This window comes from Lygodium microphyllum, chromosome 7, assembly GCF_053477565.2.
Source record: "Lygodium microphyllum isolate KBCC chromosome 7, Lygodium_microphyllum_v1.1.10, whole genome shotgun sequence".
Taxonomy (NCBI): Eukaryota; Viridiplantae; Streptophyta; class Polypodiopsida; order Schizaeales; family Lygodiaceae; genus Lygodium; species Lygodium microphyllum.
The window spans coordinates 16,146,675-16,165,607 of record NC_141141.1 but is presented as its reverse complement, the minus strand read 5'-3'; positions in this window follow the sequence as shown (position 1 = coordinate 16,165,607).

Sequence of the window (18,933 nt, the reverse complement as noted above, 5' to 3'; positions counted from 1 at the left end):
TAGAAGGGTGCTAGACCTAGCTAGGGCAGCCAAATCTGAACCAAATGAAGAGAGGGAACGGGCAGCAGAGGCTAACATGACATTGAGCGAACTTGTAGCCAAGTGACTCATGGACAATACGTGCGTTGAGCAGAGTGTTACAGCCCTAGCCACCACACTACTCTCGGGATTGGGAGTCACATAAGGGGCTAAAGGGCAAGCTAGAATCCCTATCGTAGCAAAACAGCTAGCGAAGTATGAGCCTAGCATTGACCCATACAGCTTCATGGAGCAGTTCGAGCAAGTATATGAAGCAAACGGTCTTACTGACCTTGCGCAACGCTCTCAAGATTTTGGCTTGTGCTTAGGCGATAAGGGGAGAATCTGGTATTCTAGCCTTGGTGACGTAGAATGTACAAACTTTGCTCGCCTTAAGGGCCTCTTCATCAAGAGATTCTCAGAGGCAGGGTATTCTGACAACCTCATCGTCCGGTTGATGAGGGAGAAGGAAGACGTCAGGGAGAAACCAAATGCATTTCCAATACCAAGTGCTACGTCACTCATGTGTGTAGCCCCTTCAAAAGGATCCCTACCAATGAGCGACCTATTGAGAGGGTAGTGTCTACAGTATTCATGAACGGAATTCGTAGTGAGGAGCTCTACAAGGCTTTGGCCAGTAACTCTACCTTGCAACGAGATGTGCTAGCTAGAGTTTCCAAAGAGGCAATACGTGTAGATGATCACCTTAGGGAACAAAGCATGAGGACTACTAGATGAGAAAGTGCAAATTAGAGGGATCCAGAGAGATCAACTATTTCGGGAGAAAAAGCAACCTCTAGTGTGCAGGAAAAGGGAAAGAGTATGGACCAAGGCCAGGAGATGGCGGAGATGAGAATGGAGATTGCACGACTGCAAGAACTGATAAGGAAGCCTACGCGATCGCATGTACAGTGTATATACTATGGTGGCAAGAAGGAAAAAGAGAATAGACGCGAAGATAACCCTTAAAACCAAGGAAGCCACGACGTTAGTGACAAGAAAGAAAGTCATGGATGCAGAGGCAGAAACCTCAGCCCCAAAGACAGCTGAGCTAGGGAGTGCCAAGGTAGGGGAATATCCCCATCCCAAATGGCAACTCGAAGCTATAGCCAAAGTCAAGGAGTGGGTCAAGGATGCCCAGGAGCACCTCAAGGATGTTGAACCCATACTAGAAGATCCAATGGACGATTTTTCCAGCGTGAGCACACCAATCTCACCCACAAAACCACAAAATAAAAGTGTATCCTTGCCACAGGGGGCAACTCAGCAGCATGGCCAAAGGGGGACTTACCAGGGCAGACAGAATGCATGGCTCAGGAGTGCTAGCCTTAGGGAAAGACTAGAGCCCAGCAGTCTCCTTGCAACCTTGCTGTCCACCCCAGTAACTCTAAGTGTAGAAGACCTGCTTAGGCAAAATCCTTCTTTATGGCAGGAGTTAAAATATTTGGTGGAGGGACACACAGGACTTACGGGTGCTAATCATCAAGATCATGATGCAGTTACGTAAATCCCAAGTCTAACTCTACACTCAACTCCTAAGTCATTGCACATCAATGCTTTTTGGGAAGGCACTAAAATGCATGCAATCCTACCTATTCTAGCATTAGGAGATATGATGCGGAAAGGAATTGTAGACACAGGTGCTGGTGTTAGCATACTGAGCCATGCAGTTTTAGAGACATGGGGGAACCCTCCTGTAGAGACTGCCAGGTTCAATGTCACGTTAGCAAATGGAATGAAGGTAAGGCCATTCGGAGTCTTAAAGAACTGGCCAGTAAAGATTGCAGGTGTGCAATTTTCGGTGAACTTCATTGTCATGAAGGGAGTGGACTACGATATACTGCTAGGCCGACCTTGGATGAGAAATGCTCGAGTCATTGAAGATTGGGGGAATGGTTTGATCTTCATAGGGAGCAGAACTGAAGCAGTAAGGGTAGAGATGGACACTTGGAAAACGACCCCCGTTGACCTAAATGCCATCTCACCCATGCTGAAAGGTGATACTCAAATGACCAAACCCTATGGATCACTCACTAAATATATTCCCTGCCCTCAGGATGAGCGGGATTGGATGCACGTCTTGGCAACCATTGACCTACCATTCTCAGATGAGGAAGAACTATATCGGCAAGCTGCTAAAGCTGCAACCATGCCAATAGAGGAGCCAACTGTGCCACTCTGCATGATGGTAGGAAGCTCACTCAACCCAAGGAAACCTGTCTTGTTCCATATCCCCAGCAATAAGCTAGAGCTTCAAGAAATCGTAGAGTATCTGACAGACACACTGAAGGGCAACTTGGCTGCCAACCTAAAGCCTCTACGTGATCTGTTGACTAAGCCAGAATGGAAATGAACCAAAATACACGATCTAAATTTGTTATACAATCGGGCTTTAGTTACTGACGACAATGAGACTGAAGAGGAAATCTTAGGCGATGATGAACAGTCTGAAGAGCAAGAATCTGACGATGAGGATTATGAGGACTCCCGCTCTACAGGAGATGAAAGTGAGGAAGAGATAGATACAGTAGAGTATGACACAGAAGGGAGAACGATAGAACAAATCAAGGCAGACTCGAGACCCAGGAAGGAAAAGACGAATTGGAGTGAAAAAGGAGTCATGCCGATGGAGTGCAATAGCTCCTGGCTAGAACACATAAGAGCCGTGGATTACGAGCAAGCTAGAGTAGCACGACCATGGGTAATCCCAGTGCTCAAGACGGATGCACCTACTGAACTACGACCCCCTAGGGAAACTCCTTCCTCAAGCGAGGGATGCGAGTTTAACTCGGAGTCAGAAGTCAGTACTGAGAGTGATCTTGAGATACCCCAACTCTCTAAGGTCAAATGTACAAAAGGAGACTTGTCAGTCCACTTAAGGTGCAGGAGATTAAAGGAGGAGGCCAAGACGCGAGCAAAGGACTCAGAAGCAGAGAGGCAAAAGAAACCGCAGGATCTACCCAAACAGTTTACAAAATTTAAAAAGGGTGATAGAGTAGTGACTACTAGGTGCGAAGAGGCAAGGCCAAACTAGTGAACCGATCAAAGGACCCGCCAAAGTCAAGGAAGTCAACTTGGCTAGGGAGGGCGAAAATCCAAGACCTGTATTCATTGCAGATGATTTGACCGAGGATAAGGAAGCCAAACTTGTTGTAGTCTTGCAAGAGTATATTGATGTATTTGCCTGGACATTGGAAGAACTTAAAGGGGTCGACCCTAGGGTTGTGACTCATAATATCCCAATGGTCCCTGATACAGTGCCAACAAAGCAACGACCTTACCCCATGAATCCGAAACATGCCCATGCAGTAAAAGAGGAGATTGATAAGCTCATGAAGGTGGGATTCATATATGAGATTGAGCACATGAACTGGGTATCATTGATTGTGATCGGGATGAAGAAGAACAGAAAAATCCAAGTGTGCGTTAATTACAAGAAATTTAATGCCACTACGAAGAGGGATAACCACCCTTTACCATACACCGAGCACATGCTTGAGAGGGTAGCAGGTAAAGAGGCCTACAGTTTTCTGGATGGCTTCTCGGGCTACAATCAAGTGCAAGTGCACCCCGATGACAGGCACAAGACTGCCTTCGCCACGGAATGGGGTGTATTTTCCTACATTGTCATGCCCTTTGGGTTGATGAATGCGACTACGACTTTCCAACGCTTAATGTGCACTATCTTCAAAGATATGCTTAGGCGCGAACTAGAGGTGTTTGTAGACGACGTATGCATACACTCTAGTTGGGCCGAGCACTTAGAGAAATTGAGAGCTATCTTTGAATGGTGTCGGTTATACAACCTCTTGTTGAACCCCTTGAAGTGCCAGTTCTGGGGGAAACACGGATGTATCCTAGGGCACGTGGTGTCAAAGAACGGTATTGCCACAGACTTTTCAAAAGTCAGAGTCATTGTCGACCTTCTGCCACCCAATAACTACAAGGGAGTTCATTGTTTCTTAAGACATACTGGATAATATTGCCGCTTTGTACTAAATTATGCACTAATTTCTAGACCATTGTACAAGCTATTGATCATGTTCAAGAGGACTGAGGAATGCCAACGTGCATATGAAGAGTTGAAGAAGGCTCTTACCACTACACCAATCTTACGAGCCCTAGACTAGAACATAACGTTTCATGTGCACATAGACGCCTCTAAGTTTGCTATTGGGGCCGTGCTATGCCAGCCTGGTGAACATAACTTAGACTATCCAATGAGTTTTGCCAGCAGGCAGCTCACAGAGACTGAGATGAATTATTCCACCACAGAAAGGGAGGGGTTGGCCATGGTATTTGCAATAAAGAAATTTAGACATTATTTGTTGGCCACTCCCTTTGTCTTCTTTGTTGACCATCAAGCCTTGCTCTAACTTGTGAACAAGCCTTGCGCTATAGGACGCATAGCTAGATGGTTACTTATCCTATTGGAACTCAACTTCTCTGTGGTTGTATGCAAAGGAAAGCATTACATGGCTGACCATATGTCCCGCATACCCATAGGAGAAGCCGCTGGACAAGGCATACCTGATGATTTACTAGATGCTCATCTCTTTAACTTGTCTAGTGAGAGAGAATTGTTTAAAGCTAATCTGATGCCATATTGGGCCGATGATGTAGTTCAGGTGTGCTGGAGAATGGATTACCTGAGAGACCAATTGAAAAAGGCCAGGCTGAGGAGACTTATTTTGAAAATCCAACCATACCAATTGATAGCCGGCTAATTCTATAGGTTAGGACAAGATGGTTTGTTGCGCAGATGTGTGTGTGAGCATGAGATGCATGATGCATTGAAAGAAGCACATGGCAAAATCACGGGAGGACACTTTAGCAAGGATACAATAGCCCGAAAGGTGCTACAATCCCAACTATGGTGGCCCACCCTATTCCGTGATGCTGCTAAGTTTGTGAAGCACTGCGACGAATGCCAAAGGACCAAGGTGCCCATGCACAAAGATAAAATGGAGTTGACCCCTGTCATAGACCAACAACCCTTTGAAAAATGGGGCATCGACTTCATTGGACCTATCAGTCCCACGGTACAGTACTCTCAGGCTCGCTACATCATAGTGGCAACAACTGATTACCTAACAAAGTGGGCAGAGGCAAGAGCTACAAGGAAGAATGACGCTAGAACCATTGCAAAGTTCTTGTGGAAGCAGGTCATTTCACGGTTTGGGTGTCCAATAGAATTAGTCAGTGATCATGTAACACACTTCATTAATGAGGTGATATCGCATCTGCTCTCTACTTTTCTAATCATTCACAGAAAATCCTCGCCCTATTACCCTCAGGCTAACGGACAAGTAGAATCCACCAATAAAATCCTAGTCAATGTACTCACAAAAGTGGTATCTACATCTCGGAGTGACTGGGACAACAAGTTAATGGCGGCCTTGTGGGCCTATCATACGGCTTATAAAACGGCTATAGGCCAGACGCCCTTTAGGCTGACTTATGGAACGGAGGCCATTCTGCCCTTAGAGTTTTTTGTTGCTAGCTTAATGATAGCAATACAGGAGCATTGGGAGGGAAGAGACGCTTGGACAAATCGCTTGGTAGAGCTAGAACGTCTAACGGAAACCCGGTTCTTGGCCACCCATGCGCTGATTTGTGAGAAAGCACGGAGGAAAATGTGGTTTGACAAGCATGTCAAACAACATGACTTTGATCAGGGGGATCTCGTTCTGCTATACTCTATGAAGGGTCACAAACAAAAAATGAAATTCCGTGGATTGGGACCTTTCCGAGTACGTGCAATTAGTCGAACAGGCAACGTTGAATTAGAGACGCTCGAAGGCAAAGGAATCGGCTTTTTCAATGGCAGTCGCATAAAAAAATACTATCCTCCTTCCCACCCGTTGCATGAGCCACCTATGTTGGAAGCCCTTGTCAACATCTGCGTGGCTACTATTACGGAAATAACAGATCAAGATGAAGAAGCAGTGGCACCCGCCTACTTACGAATCACCGTCACTGTGGAAAAGACCTATTATTTTGATGCTTTGATTGACGAAGGTGCCGATTACAATATCTTGACGCATGACCATTGGACACGCATTGGTCAACCTAAACTGCAGTCCACCAATGCCAAACTCACCCCATTTGGGGGCAATGCTTACACGCTCTTAGGGAAGTGCAAAGTGGTCATTTCTATCGAGTCTGGACCATATACCAGCTTTCTTTCACCTGTTGCCTAACACAAAAGGGGCTGGTAATATGTCACTATTAGGTCGTACTTTTAAGAAGCAGACGAATTGTAATGTTGATTATAATCTAGAGCGCATCCATCTTGCTATAGGCAATGTGCGCATAGTGACGACTTTCAGCAAGGGCTGTTCTGACCCTTTCAACATTGTGAAGCCACTGGTAGAAATCACTACGACCGCACTTACGCTCAAGTATACACAAAAGGACACTAAGGTCTCACGCCAAGCTCTAGACCCTAGACCCAAACCCACCAAGAGTGCTCACAAGGCCAAGGAGTCTAAGCTTATATGGGTGCCAAAGCGGCAAAGACCACCTCCGAGTAGACCACCCAAACGTGCTTCTAAACGCCAAAACAATCAGTCAACACGGCCTAAGAGGCAATTTGGACACTATCAATGTAGGCACACAACCACGCCGCGATGGATCCCCAAAGATCTCTTGCGAGCGCAATGCTACTATGAAGGCAACCCCTGGATTTGGGTGCCTAAGAATGGCAAGTCTAAAGGCTCATCTCTAAGCAACCTCCCTCCAGTGAGAGAGGCTTGCAAACATAGCGCCCGGGCCGTAGTTAGCAAACCACTGCCAACTGTGACTAATAAGTCCCAGCTAATTTATCAACCAAAGCAATCGCTACAAGCCTCAAGCTTACCTCACTCAAAAGAGTTGAATACTTCCGTGAGACTGTGCACTCAGAAGCCAGCACAACTTCCATGCCACCAGAGCTTCCTACAGCACTTCAAAGTGCTTCGGAGTGCAAAGCCACACCTGTGACACCAGCAATGGAGTCACTACTGTCCAGCTCAATTGCACCATCACCACCAGCAGGTCTTAGGCCTTCCTATGCGGTACGATCTTTCCTTTCCTTGGCTAAAGACCTTGCTGAAACTTCGGGAGATGACCTTGTGACCTGCATTAAGGTGTTAGACCACACTTTCACCACATTTGCTAGGAGTTATGAGCGGTTGGACCTAGGTCTTCTTGATGAACCACTTGCTTTCGATGTTTGTGCATTACCATGCACTTGGGAGGAATATGAGTTTATGACTGTCAAATTCCCCAAGATTGCCTGCTGAATTAATAGCAAATGAAGAAATCTCAAATGAGCAAGCTGTTCTCAGGCAACTAATCACCTCATACCGTAAGCCTCCTCGTTCTGCTCTCGAACAAGAATTACATGAGCTCATGCAACTTGCAAGCTCAACTTCCTTGTTCTTATAGTAGTGGTTCACTTTGCGGATCCAATGGGAAAAGAAAGGCTGTCGTATCATGACAAATGCTGAACAAAGGAGGGCAATCAAGACCATTGAGTACAATCCTACTTATGTGGCACCTCTTTCATTTAGAGTTTTGGTCATTACCCGAAACCAACACTTAGATGACCAGGTCCTAGCCCATCCTTACATTGACCAATTCCTTACGGAAGAAGAACTGCACATTGCAACCCGCCTTAATACCGGAGATATTTTTCACTATGTCTTGACCTATATCTCCCAAGTTTTTGTACAACCCTCTGAACTCGATCATCACGCTCAACTTGAGTACAACCCTGCATTTTATGAGTGGTTGTTGGGGCCGGAACACCCCATCACAATCACCTTTGATATCCTCACCACTTTGTTCAATCATAGAAAGGATTTTCATCTTTTCGAGGGGGAGGAATAAGGCTAAAAAGGCATAAATAATTGTTGAAAGGTTGAACTCAGTGATCAAATAATAATAATAATAATAATTAATTAATTAATAAAAATTAGTTAGCAAAAATTTCAAGTTCTTTGCATTCCTGTTTTGCGTATTTTTCATGCTTAGCTTCATTTAGCCATGTTTTTCTTTTCCACTTGTGATTAATGAAAAGTATTTTTGCTGGCAGAAACCCAAGATGGCTCATCAAGATCACGCTCATAAGTTTCCCTTCACGGAAGAAGAAAAGTAAAAATATATGCTGAGTTTGGAAATTCAAGCTTACAGATGGCTGAATTTCCGAACTGTCCACAACCTATCCAGGGTCGTGGAAACGGAGGAAGCAGCTAAGCAGGTCATAGAAAAGTGCAATATGACCAAGTATATAGAGAAGGCAGAGCAAAATGTGGATCTTGCAAGGTGTGCTGAGTTCTTACAAACTTTCGACTCTGCCTCCAAGAGTGCCATGGGATTGTGGGAAGGGGGGATGCTGCCAGGAAAGTCAGGGTACCCTTAAGCAAGGAACTAGTAGAAAAGGTACTGGGCCTGGAATCAAGGTTCGTAAGGAGACCAAAAAGGGATGTCTTTGCCATGCTAAAAATGGATAGGAGCCAGGTGCTATCCAACGACGGAGTCAATATCCAGGACATCCTTGATGACGAAATCCGCATACGTGTTAACGTCATGCACACCCTCTTCTCCAGCCATTGATACACTACCTATATGGGCAGAATAAATGTGCTTGTGCTCGAAAGCCTCGCGGCCAATGCACCAGAAGAGATCGACTGGAATGATTATGTAAGACACATAATCGAGAAGGCTACCGTAGTGCTTGATCTGGGAAGCCAACCTACTGGAGGTGAATCCCTAGCAGCAAAAGACAGGAAGAAGGCCACCTCCAAAGCATCATTCATTGGATATGGAGGTGTACTAACCACCCTAATTGAAGAAGTAATAAAGGAAGCAAGAGCAGCAGAGGAGGAGTAGGAGAGACCGCCACCCTCACCACACAACGAAGAATCCTCTGGCTCTGATGAGGAAACAGAAACTGACGAGAGTAGTGATGAAGAAGAAAAGCAAGAAGAACAGTGCCAGTAGCAGCAAAGAGAGCAGCGCACTAAGCGCTTCCAACAGCAAAGGGAAGAAGAAAGGAGGAAGAAAGAGAAAGAAGAACTACAAAAAGCGCAAAGAGTGTTAAGAGCCCAGGAAATAGAGAGGAAAAGGAAAGAAAAAGAGGATGCACAGAGAGTGGAAGAGGAGTCTAGAAAGGCAAAAGAGGAGAGGAAAAGAAGGCCTGAGGAGGAGGAAGAAGCCTTGAGGAAGAAGGAACAAGAAGATATAGAACTTGCAACTCACCTATCTATGGAACAACATCAACCACAAAGAAAGAAAACCCCACCCCAAGAGGATGAGAACCCAGACACGAGCTTAAATGTGCCAGATCCCATCCCGCTGCCGGTCGCGCAGAGGGCAAGGGCAAGGAGGCCATCACGTCTGTCCCTACCATTTTTGTGCCAACTAGCCCTGCTACTTCCATAATAACCATCCACGCCCCAGGAAATTCACCAAAGGTCGATGAGAGAAATATGGTCACATGGCTGTAGTTCCTGGTGGAAAGGAAGTTAGCAAGAGAAGCTGGCATAGCCTCCCTAGTGTTAGGAGTGAAGAGGGCATCCACGGCTGATGTGGAGCCAAGCCCATAGCTTAAAAGACAGAAAACAGAAGCTACTACCACGGCCACCACCATGTCCCATCCCCCACCTCCAGCAGGCCAGTCCGATGAGTACGTTAAAGAGCTGCTCTTGCAGCTAGAAAAGGCCAAGGAAGGAAAGAGAACTACCATGGAAGAGTTGGCAACAGAGCAAGATTCAAGAGCTACTCTCCAGCTAGAGAAAACTAAACAGATAGCAGAGTACCAAAAGGAGATTGTTGTGCTAAAGGAGGAAGTCAACAATACAGATGCAGAAGAAGCAAAAACCCTAAAGGAACATGATGTTGCCTGGGAGGGAAGAAGAAAAATACTAATGGATCGCCTCAACGGAGAGAGGGAGACCACTGCTCACTTGCGGCACAAAAATGACTAGCTCACTGCAGTCAATAGAAGGCACAAAACTAGCTTGAGAATATCAAACAGGAGATTGCAGAGCTAGAAAAGCTAAGAGAAGAGCAGGTGCAAAGAATGCAGGTGCTCCTAGATCACCTCAGTGCGCAGATTGCCAATGAAGACTAGGAGCAGTCCCGCCTACACCGCAAGCTCGAAGACCAAGAGCAATGACTCATGGCTATGACCCTCCATCAAGGGGAGAGCTTGGAAGATATGGAGAAGAGAGTGAAGGAATGGGCTGACCACAACAAAAGGAGGGTACGAGACCTGGCACGCCGATTGGCCAAAGTGAAAGGAGATAGAGTGTTGGCTGAAAATCAAGCAGAGGCTGCCCAGCTCTCTATGATGGCCTAGCAGCACACTTTCCTCAACATGCTACTTCACTCCACCAAAACAGAAGACAATGAGGCCAATGATTAGTTGGTAGAAGAAGCTAGCCATTGCACGCAAAGCCCTAACAGCAGGCTTGCACATACCACTACAAGTAGGAGGCCCGCCGTAGAGCCTGGAGGAGCAAAGAAAATACCTTACACAAGTAGGCTTGGCGGTGCAAGAAATTGACGAACTTGGTTTCACATAAGAGAAGGTGCAAGAAGAAGTGCAAGCAGAAGGGGGTGGACCAATGTTTGATCTGGGACCTCAAGAGGAGAACTACGTCCCACCACCCTCTCCTCCACGACAAGATAAAGTGCAACCCACTGACACATCCACTGAGAGGAAAGCAGCCCTGGCTGAGCGTAGAAGAGAAATCGTGGAGAAGGCAAGGAAGAAGCTGAACATTAGACCTGTCCCAAGGCAATCTGCTCCTCTCCCACCACGCCTTGAGGACCTTCCCGCTGGATTCCATGCAGAGCTAATCATCTGGGAACAGTAAGAATGTGCCTGCAACCCCTTCGACTTAAGCTTTGAGCTTCCCACTAAACTAAATAGAGTAATGCCCATTCAAGTAGTAAATGATGTAATCTCTATGGGTGCAAGGCTCAAGGACAAGTGGCTAGAGGAGCGAGAGGCCAACCCAACTTCTTGGGGAACTGAGGACCACAAATTTTGGCATGATAAAGTCTTCCAGGTGCCTAGATCAATGGAGGGATACAATTGCCAACCCACCTGGAGAAGACACATTTTTTATGTCAACCTTGACACTTGGATGGCGTTTTGTAACACCCTTCCTTTTGAGAGAAACCACCCCACATTCATGTCGTATCCTCGAAGGGTAGGCGTGGATTTTAATCCATCCATCCACGACAGGTTTGACTTCCCTATAATCTATAACGCCAATAGCACCTCCTATAAATATGTCCTTGTATTTACCCTTCCTAATTTGTACAGTTCCATAGATAGATTCCTTAGTGAGTTCACATCGTGTCCTAACCCCTCCTTCATAACAACCTATAATTATCTTAGACTAATTAGGGTCCTAATCTACCAAGAGCCTGCACCTCAAGAACGCCACCTTCCACTGTTCTACAGGTCGGTGAAAAGCTACCACATAAATTGCATCGTATGCTTGTGTACAAAGACATTGGGAGTTACAGAATCATCCTTGTTGCCTGTTGATGCAAAATCATCACTAGGAAGTGACTGTGTGGTCAAATACCACTTTCATCAGTTTTGCATATTTGCCCTTATGAGGCTGAAGCTGTGTTCTTTGCAGTGACATAATTTCTTGCAGTGTTCTGTAATGGCGTCTGATTCTCTTTCACAGATTGTAACTGAAAAGCTTGACAAGAACAACTTCCAAGCATGGAAGTTTAGAATGACAAATTTCCTTATGGGAAAAGGATATTGGGAATTTGTTGCACGAAATGAAGAAGAACCAGTTCTTCCTAATGTTCCCAATCAACAGCAAATGCAGGTATTTAAAGCATGGCATGAGAGAGCCAGGAAAGTTATGTATTGGCTGTCTCTATCAGTATTTCAGACTCTATGATTGTGCATATTCAGGATGCAAGTACGCCAAAGGAGGCATGGGATACTTTGTCAAAAATGTATAGCACAAATACACAAGCCAGGAAAATACAGCTCAAGCAAGAGTTGCACAATGTGCAAAGAGAAAATATGAGCTTTGTTGAGGATATGAAAAATAAAGGTCGCTTGATAGCAAAAGGAAAGAAGAAGGGAAGAATGTTTACGTTGGATGCAGACATGCCTAAATTGAGTGCAGCAATGTTTGCACATGGGACCGGTGTAGTTGCAAATATTGATATCTGGCATAAACACATTGGTCATGTTAATGTACATCGACTTAAATTAATGCAAGCTCAAAATATTGTTGCAGGATTGCCTAAATTCAAGGTTGCAAAAACGCATAAGGTATGTGAAGCCTGTCAATTTGGAAAATAGGCAAGGAAACCATTTCCTAGACATGTTCAAGAGAGTAAGAAGCCATTGGAATTAATCCACTCTGATGTGTGGACTACTAAAGCTGCATCTATTGGAGGCTATCATTATTTTGTCACTTTTATTGATGACTATAGTAGAAAAGTTTGGGTGTATTTTATGAAAATAAAAAGTGAAGTTTTTGGGCATTTCAAAACTCTTAAAGCTATGGTTGAAAAAGAAACATGCCTGCAAATAAAATGCCTAAGGTCAGATGGAGGGGGAGAGTACCTCTCAAATGAGTTTGCAAGGTTTTTGCAGGAGTATGGCATAAAGCAGCAATATTCATGTAGTCATACCCCACAGCAAAATGGAATTGCAGAAAAAAAAACAGGCATATTGGAGAGGTATCTCGTGCCATGCTCAATGAAAAAGACTTGCCAGATTTTTACTGGGCTGAGGCAGTTGCTACAGCAGTCTACATAATGAATAGGACTCCCACTGCAGCAATACATGGCATGACTCTAGAGGAGAGGTATACTGGTAGGAAACTAGATATTTCTCATTTGAAAATTTTTGGTTGCATTGCCTATGTTCATGTGCCAGATGAGTTGAGATCCAAGTTGGATCTAAAAGCTGAGAAGTGCATCTTTATTGGTTACTCTCTGCACAGCAGAAAGGGCATAAATGCTATAACCCTTCTACTCGTAAGTTTACAATGAGCAGAGATGTTGTTTTTGATGAGATGAGTAGCTGGTATAAACCAGTAAATGTGATTGATAATGTAGATGCACAAAATGGTAATGCTGCACAGAAATCACAGCAGCAGTCACAAGATATTAGTGGACCTGGAGTGTCCTCTAGCAGTGGTTCACATTCTTCACCATGGACAGGCAGATTGAGATCATGAGAATCTTCTCAAAGCAATGCATATAGTGGTATGCAGGTATCACAAAAAGGAAAAGAGAAGGTAGATCCGCCCCTGTTTGATGTGAATGCAGGTCACTCTTATGTGGATGGTGAATCTAGTGGCTCAGAATAGAGCATTGATGATGAGTTGGGTATTCCTTCTATTGTTACACCTGGAGTAAGGAAGACCATGGATATTTTGAGAGCACCTAGAAGTGAGTCTACTTTGTGTAGGTCTACCAGAGCTAGGTATCCTGTGGATAGGCTGAAATATGATGGATTTACAGCCATTCACTATGCCTATATAGTCAAAGTGATACAGGAACCAGAACCCACTTCTTTTGAGCAAGCTATGGGAAAAGAAAAATGGGAGAAAGCGATGGATGAAGAAATGGATGCTTTGGAAGCAAATGCTACATGGGATCTGGTACCTTTTCCTAAAGATAAGAATGCAATTGGTTATAAGGTGAAGCACAATGAAGATGGTTCTGTGAACAGATACAAGGCAAGATTAGTAGTCAAGGGGTATGCACAAATATATGGCATTGATTATGAAGAAACATTTAGTTTGATTGCAAGGATGGCAACCGTAAGAGTAGTCATTGATACGGCTGCATCAAAGGGATGGTCTTTACATTAGATGGATGTAAAGAATGCATTCTTGCATGGTGATTTGCAAGAAGAGGTCTATATGGAGCAACCACCGGGTTATGTGCATGCTGTTCATCCTGAGTTTGTTTGCAGGTTGAAGAAACCCTTGTATGGCTTGAAGCAAGCACCTAGAGCATGGTCTGACAAGATAGGACAGTATCTTGTCACTATTGGCTTTCAGATTTCCAAGGAAGATTTCTCACTTTATGTGAGAAAAACAAGGAAAGGTATTATGCTGCTTGTCATTTATGTTGATGATTTGAGTATCACAGGTTATAGTGATGAAGATATCCTTCATGTGAAAATGCTATTGAAGTAGAAGTTTGAGATGAAGGATTCGTGAGAGCTGTGTTATTTCTTGGGCATTGAGGTGATTAGATCACCAAGTGGGATACGACTCTTGCAGAGGTAGTATCGATTGGACATGTTGTCCAAATATGGGATGACAGGCTGTAAGCCTGTTTCAGTTCCTTTGGAGCAGAATGTGAAGCTGAGCACAGATGCAGGTAAGCTTCTCGAAGACCCTACTATGTACAGATGCATAGTAGGAAGTTTGATTTATATGACTATTGCTAGGCCATATTTGAGCTATGTTGTTGGATTGGTAAGTCAGTTTATGCAGGCTCCAAGGAAACCGCATTTGGATGCGGCTAGATGCATACTCAGGTATGTGAAGTCCACATTGTAGTATGGACTAATTTATGAGACTGGGGTTCAGATACAGTTGCATGGATACACTGATGTTGATTGGTCTGGTAGTATTTTTGATAGACGATCTACCAGTGGATATGTGTTCTCTTTTGGGAGTGTTGCAGTCACTTGGAGCAACAAGAAACAGCCTACAGTTGCCTTATCGAGCAGAGAGGCTGAGTACAAGGGTGCAGCAATGGCTGCATGTGAGGTAGCTTGGTTGCATAAGCTACTTTATGATATGCATCAGTCTACAGATGGGCCTGTTGTCATTTATTGTGACAACATGAGTAGTGTACACTTGGCAAATAACCCAGTCTATCATGCTAGAACAAAGCACATTGAGGTGCATTATCACTATGTGCGGGAGAGGGTTTTACTAGGTCTTATTGATCTAGTTTATGTCAGCACAGAGGATCAGGTAGCTGACATATTTACGAAGGCATTGGGCACAGAGAAGCTGCGCAAGTTCAGAGACCTGCTTGGTGTGTAGGAATTGGGATTGAGCTCGAGGGGGAGTGTTGAGATATCAAGCTCCACTCGTAATATGCCAGGGTGACTGTTGTGCATTTATGTCACCGACGTGTCAGTTGTAGTTGGTACACCGCCCATGAATAATAGCTAGATGACAGCTATCATTATCTACTCTAGTTCGTGGCTCAGTTAGTATGCCACCTTAGTTAGTTGAGTTTTGTTTGAGACCCATATATAGGGTTCTTCTATTTTTCTATGTACTTGAGTTCTTTTTGGCTTACATAACTAAGAAGAGGAAAATTGTTTTCAGCCTCCACCCTTGTGTGTATTCCCCCATTGTGCAAGCAAGAAAGCTACAAGTGAGACTCCTTCCTTCTCTCCCACAATCTTGACAATTAGGGCCAAAAACGCTTCAAAAAATGCACTTTTGTTGATCACGGGATTAAGGAAAGGGCCAAAGAGAGTTCGCCACATGTGCAAGAATATGGTATTCTTATCTCCTCTTTTTTAGAGATAGTGGAGTCCATTTCGTGATTCTCTCTTCTTTTTTAGCCAAAACCCCTAAAGTCTAACATGTTTTGGAGTCCCAAAGACGTTATTTACTTACATATCTAACAAAATATGTGACAGAGATGTGATGAAATTAATCATGAGTTTTTTGAAAGTCGGGAGATCTTTCAATATTGTTTTTGGCGCCCAATACATAATCATTTGTGTTCTTGGCGTTAATGTTTAGTTCATTCACCCCTCTTTGAGCTTCTTTCTCTGCGCTTTCATTCTTTTCATGGCTTCCTCCAGGCGCCCTTCTCGTTTAATACACTCTTCCACAGTCTATAGCCAGGGAGCAGATGGAAATTGGGAGCCCAAAACCTTTGCTGTAAACGATTGGGTTACCATGCTGCCATCTTGCAAGGGCTCTCATAAGGTGAAAAGAAGAAAACGAGATGATATAAAACATCACTGGAAGGGGCGTATCATTGCCTTCAAAATTATGCCCAAAGGCTTGTTTGTCAAGGTGCAACATGTTTACATGGCCAAGGATATGCACTTGCCTCCAAACGAACGTGTTCCCCAACAAACACATTGTAAGTTCTAACAAACACAAGTTGAATAACATATATAATTCTTTTCCATTTATGCAAGTTCTAACAAACGGTTCGTCATTGTAGATATCTTTTCGTCAACAAGTATTGAATGGCAACCTGTGGAAAGCCTAAGTGGGACTTTCCATGCCATTCATAAGGTATTGGTAGACATTATTTATGCCGATCAAACTGTGTCTTTTTTTAGTGAATGCAAGGTTTTTATATATTATGCACAGTATGTGGTTCCCTCTAAAGCGTATAGGTATGGGAATATCGAAGATTTGCCATTGCCAAGTCTTTCATCTCTAAACTGGGAGATTCCTAACAAGGTAATGGTGCAAAGTTTCAAATTCAAAATATCTCAGGATATTAAAAAGTCCATGACAACTGGAAGGATCTCAAGAAGAATACGTTTATCATGGTTTGTACCCCCCCATATCTTCATGGTTTGCTTCAAAACAGCAAATTTACAAAGAACGAAGGTATCCTGGCTAAGTAAAAACTTTTCGAAAGAGGATTTGGACAACACTATAGGGACGCTTTGGAAATCTAGAGAGTGTGACCATAAGGGTGATATCTTGAGGTGCAATGCATGCCCTCAATCCTTGGCTTTGGCTTACAGTATCCCTTGCCAAACTCTTGCTTTGGGCTTTGATTACAGGAGATACAAACTAAGATTGGGTATTTGGGTTCCCTTGGATTCCGATACAGATTGCACACCATATAAACTTGCGGTGCACGTTTTGCCGCATGAAGAACTAAAGAAGGTGAATGTTACTTCCAATTGGAGTCTGAAAGATGTAAGGGATACCTTGGAATTGCTAGACAATACATCCCCTAGATATAATTTCAAAGTGAATGGTGTAACAATTGGTAAAAGAGCTGAGCGCTCTTTCTCTTGTACGAGTTGTTTGTCTCCCACAATTGTGAGTTTTGAGCCTTGAGAATGAAAACTTTGCAGGAATTTATCTTAATAGATTGTCCTTAAGATATTTTTTAGTGGGAACTCATAAGCTATCATGAAGCAAGTTGCCTTTCAAATGTATATTGATCCGGGTTTTTTACAACCCGGATTATTACCACAAAATTTTGGCCAAAGCCCCTATCAAGAGCTTACCATATCACTTTGGGTTTACTCTTCAAGCACTAGGTATGCTACATTGCTTCTCGATTATGATAACTCTAGCAAATGGGGGGAACAAGTTCTTAGAAGGCATGTCAATGTAAAGGGTCAAAGGGATGGTTATCTTAGTGAAGATGAAAATAGATTACACCTAGGAGTTGAGTGAATGCATAGATTTTTTCAAAGGACTAGCCTCCAACTACACATGGGCTCCGTCTGCATCACTAAGATTTGGAATCTATCACCATCATTAGAGGACACCTCACCCTTGCACACAAGTCAATATCCACATCATGGTGTCATTTGGATCTTGCACAAAAGCTTACAAGCATGGACCCCTTTTGTCACATACTTATATGTATTTATATACATATGGGATACTAAAGTCAAAGCAGCTTTTGGAAGCCCTTTTTTATAATCTCAATAACTCCCAAGAAAAAGCGAATTTCAAGAAAATTCCCGCGAAGGCCGATTGGTTTCGACCTGATCTACAAAGTTGTAGAAGAAACTTTTTCCAAATTCCTCACGGATTTGAAGTTACGAAGGCGCAGACTGCTGACTACATGCAATTTTCTTCTCTCTTTCACCACACCAACTTTCCACTCTATCCTTCTTGTAAATATATTATAATAATGTGCTTTGGGCACCCACCTCTTGTAATCTAGCTCAATTTCTCTATTTTGTCTACCACCACCCTTGGCTTCTTGCATGATGACCAAGGTGGGGACTTGTCCCATCCACTATGCTCCATATTTTCAAAGATGCCATACATCATCTAGGATTATGTTAATCAAGAAGATTAGCTTAATCTAATCCCTCATGGAGGCTATATAAAGAGCCCATGGAGAGAGGGAAAGGGGAGGAGAATGACAAGTCCATGAGAGCATTTTAGAATACCCTCATCTCTTTGAGGGAAGCTATGAGTGAGTTCTTTTATTATGTAGCATAATGGCAAGCTTCCTCTACCTCTTCTCCTATTATCTCCCTCTCTTCTCATCTTCTCATCCCATGTAGCATAATGGTAAGCTTCTTCTACATCTTCTCCTACCATTATGCTTCTTCTACCTCTTCTCCTATTATCTCCCTCTCTTCTCATCTTCTCATTCCATGTAGCATAATGGCAAGCTTCTTCTACCTCTTCTCCTCTTGTCTCCCTCTCCTCTCATCTCTCTCTCTTATATTTCAATATGGTGTCTAGTACATATATTCTCTCTTGTAAATTTGTGTCTTGGTTCTCTTGATTCTCTTTGAGAAAATGGATGTCCTAGCCCATCCTCCCTTTGGCTAGGTGGTGCCCCTCTTTAGTTCTCTTAGTGAGGATTGGAGGTTGGATGGGTAAGAGGCAACCCGTTCATCATTTCAGCCCTCATTTTTGGTGCCCCTCTTTAGTTCTCTTAGTGAGGATTGGAGGTTGGATGGGTAAGAGGCAACCCGTTCATCATTTCAGCCCTCATTTTTTGTGCCCCCGCTGAGGAGTTCTCAAGCTATGCTCTACAACTTCCATGAAGAAAGAAACATCTAAGGAGTTGTCCTCTTCTTCAACGAGTGTTTGTCAAGAAATCACTAAGGAGGAATCTTCATCAAATCCTATTCAAGGGATTCGCCGCTCAAGAGTACCGTAATGGTCTCCAAAAGAAGCTCAAGAGAAGAAGGATCTTTATCAACAAACG